Below are 3832 nucleotides of genomic sequence, written 5' to 3'. Positions count from 1 at the left end.
GTCAACTACGGCCAATTTAAATGGTCACAATATCATATCTGTATACCGCGTTCTGATTGGTTTAAGGGCCTCTCACGCGGATCGTGGATATATCACCGTCAGATGCTGCTGGATCCAATGGCCCGCACCTCACCCTCTCACCCACCCACCGCGAGCTACCCCTAAAAAAACACACCGCACACCACTCCTCTATCTCCCTGCGCAGCGAACCCTAGCGCTCTCAGCCCCGCACTTCCTCCCTCCCTCTGGATCTCGACACGCCCCCACCCCCAACCCCACTCCCTCCCTATGGATCTCGAAGCGCCGGTGCCCCCACCCCACTCCCTCCCACGCTGTCCACCAGCGTTTCCCTCGAGCGCCGCCTCTCCTTCTCCCCAACCCTGGCAGTAACCTCGTTTCCCTCAACAGCCAGATCCCGCTCACGCTCACATCGTGCTCCTTATCGTCCTCCTCGACCTGCTCCTCCGTGCCGCCGTCCACCACGCCTCCGCCCACAGCCTCCTCGACCAGGGCAGGGGCTTCCACTTCCACTTCCGCACACAACAGCAACTCCTTCTCCTCTTCCCTACAGCTTCCGCCTCCGATCGATCACTCTGGAGCACCACCACCCGCCGCCACTGCCGCGCAGATCGGAGCAGAGCAACAATGCAGGTGGTGAAGAGCCTCCGGAAGTCAAAGCCGACACCGCAGCAGCAGCTGCGTAAGTGGTAGCGCCGCCACCGCAACGAGGGCCGCAACATCGAGCGCCAGATCTAAGGTTCCCCTTCCCTCCCTCCCCGATTTGATCCAATCTAGGGCTCTTGGCCTTCAACTGGTTGCTGATTTTTGGTTTTGGGGCCGGTGCATAGACGTGCAGAAGGAGGAGAAGAAGGTTGAGAAGACCATCCGGGACGCCGCCAAGGTACCTACCTACATATATACTCTGTGCCATGGATCGATTTAGGCTGATTTACTGATTTGGTTTCCTCTGCTGGTGATGCTTGTTCCTGAAGGCGCTGGCCAAGGAGCTTGTGCAGTCCAGGAAGGCGGTCAACCACCTCTACAAGAACAAGGCCCAGATCAACTCCATCTCCATGCACCTCGGCAAGATCGTTAGTATTGGACACCGCCTGCTCGTATCTATCTTTCTAGATAGCATTCAGTATGGTAACATTTAGTAATTTACAGATGATGTTCATGAGGCTATTACAAACTCTGAAATCTGGTACTTTAGTTGAATGTGCTTCCTTTCTGAACAACTGTGCACCTTGGCGAGCTCATCGGTAGCAAACATTTTCTACTGGCCTCGTATCATTCTATACTAGTATGGATAGATAGCATCCAAGTTTGTCGTCTACTGACCTCTGCGGGTGTCTTGAAATGCTTGGGAATGGCCCGTCCTTCTGGACATGTAGTTAGTCTGACTCTGTTTGGGCAGCTAACATGCCTCATCATTCTGACTACCTGCTTGCTCAATTCATGGCACTTGAGAACATGCATGTTTTATTTTATCCATTCTTACATTCTGGCATCTAGTACTTCGACGATCTCACAGTGGCGCCGTGGCGGTTTAGGACATGCTTATCCTTGCAAAAAAAATTGAGCTCAGGCAATACTATAGTTTATACCTATCATTCAGTACTACTGTTTATATCTAATCAAGATCTTATGATTTGGAGATCATGTAATACCAGTGCTTATATGCTTTGTGCTGATGAAAAATATCTGACCATGACGACAGGATGCTGCGATCGACGACCTGAACAGCAAGACCGACATGAAGATCCTGCTGAAGTGGATGTGGGGCAGGAGGATCATCAAGCTCTCGAGCGTGCAGCGAGGAGCTGCTCTTCGCCTCGCCTCGCACAAGCGATGTCATCAGGTTGTAAGAAAATATTCTTGTCTGCTCTTTCACTAGTTTCGACTGTTGCTTTTGTTGCTAATAATACATGCATGCTCCACAACTAATACAGAAGATGCATTTCCATCCCATCTAGTAGGTGCTGACTCGATGCAAACAAGTAAAAATAAAATTAGTAGGTGTTATATGCTGAACGATGCTAGCTATTGTACCAATATGGATCATTGGCAGCAACTTAACACTACATTAGCTTAGGCTAGCTGGGTAATGAACTTTGGACAATGTTGCTTACCAGTTACATTTGGTTTGGTCCTCAACGCTGATTTGGTGCATTTTGGATGTAGCTTACTTCCTATTTGTCCTTGTCTGTTTGGTTCCCTCTCACTACCTATTCGCGCAGCTACTTTCAGAGTTATTAGTCAAATATGATTACTGCTGGCTGTGGAGGGCCTTCTTTCTATAGCAATCAGTCAGTAGGTGGGGCTTTTTTCTGCTGCTTGTTTTTGCTTCAGTTGGGTACATGAATCTCTTGTTATAAGGATTTCAGAGCCAGGACTTGTTCTGAATCTCTGGTTGTTCCATGATGCTAGTCTGCACTTACAGTATATACTCCTAAGGTGATGCATGCATGATCAGTACCAGTGTGAGATGTCGATTCATGTATCCGTGTTTGGTGCGACACTCATGCACCTTGTCATGTGTAATTATTCGGTGTACGAGACCTACGTTATATACTTACCAATACTATCTACTGTGATTGAGTATTTATTGATGGTGCTTCGACTGCACTGCTATAGTGATACATTCGGTACTACACTGCTAATGCTTATCTGAGTTCATTCTTTTATTTTCATGGTAACTAAATGTTGACATATTAGCTAATTGTGTACCTAAATATGACCCAGGTACAGCGCTGCTGCTGGTTCCTTGAGGCCAAGTCGAGTTGAGGTAGGGGATAGGAAGGCTGAGCCGCTCGGGTGCTGATCATGTACAGTGGCGCTCTTTTCAGCATGGACCCGACCAAACCAATGATGCAAGGCTTCTCCTGCTACTGCATGTCTTCATCAACTTAGTTCTTCCATAGGGAGAGATTTAAATCTTTCACTTGTTCAATGTGTAATCTACAGATTACTTCTTCCATTAATCACCTAGTGCTCCTGTTAGTGAGATTCATCTAGTATTTTTTTTGCAAAGCATGCAATGGTTTGGAGTAGTTGATCATGGCCAGATGGAACCTTTATGTTGTTACCATGTATATATGTAGTACTACAATAGCCATAAGCAATCCATTTTATTAAATGCATTTTGCTAGCTTGTCCTCCCTGTCCCAAATTCGTTGATGCCAAAATTAGCAAGCCTTTTGCTCTATTTCTGAAATATTTGCTAGCTGATCTGCCTCATGGTCTCTGCTTCATTCTGTTCATTAAGTGGTCTTCTTGATATTTAGCAATCTTGATGCCTCATATAACTACTTGTTGAACTAGAGAATTGATTTGACCACTTGATCAATGGTTTTCATAGTAGTAAAGTTTCACCGTGTTTCCTGTTTGCACCCTTAGTCGTAGTTGACACTGAGAAGATGCGTATTTTTCTTCGTGTTGGCATGCAAGCTGCACGTGACATGTGGAATACTTTGGAGCACTGCTGACTAAATTAGTTGCTTGCGCGATGCATCATATCCAACTTCCCCATGAAGTATTCTATTATAGTAATTCAGTTTTCTTCATGCATCTATCTACTGGACGCATCTGCCACCGTGCATGGTGGTTGCATGTGTTGCTGGTTGTAACACTCGTTGGAACAAGTCTGGCGAAATGGTGATAGCGTGTCTACGTAGGCACAAGTTTTTTGTTTTTTGAGGGGTCGTAGGCACAAGTTTAACTTGGAAAAATGCTTGCTACAGCTGACAACGACTGGTACGACTATGCACAAGTTTAATCTGGCCAGTTCAGTTGGTATCTTGTCTAGAATGAATTATTTTTCCCATTTTTT

General features: G+C 46.4%; 1 long non-coding RNA gene across 1 annotated transcript; it reads left to right on the top strand.

The window, feature by feature from the left end:
- The first annotated feature begins 283 nt into the window (after positions 1-283).
- Positions 284-3154, top strand: LOC123065920 (uncharacterized). Its single transcript, XR_006431171.1, has 5 exons — positions 284-757; positions 849-901; positions 993-1091; positions 1721-1861; positions 2746-3154. It is a non-coding gene; the product is annotated as an uncharacterized lncRNA (long non-coding RNA).
- Positions 3155-3832: the final 678 nt, after the last annotated feature.

Source organism: Triticum aestivum, chromosome 3B (assembly GCF_018294505.1).
Source record: "Triticum aestivum cultivar Chinese Spring chromosome 3B, IWGSC CS RefSeq v2.1, whole genome shotgun sequence".
NCBI classification, from domain to species: domain Eukaryota; kingdom Viridiplantae; phylum Streptophyta; class Magnoliopsida; order Poales; family Poaceae; genus Triticum; species Triticum aestivum.
Note: the sequence above shows the minus strand (reverse complement) of the source record. Positions and strands in the feature narration are given on the sequence as shown.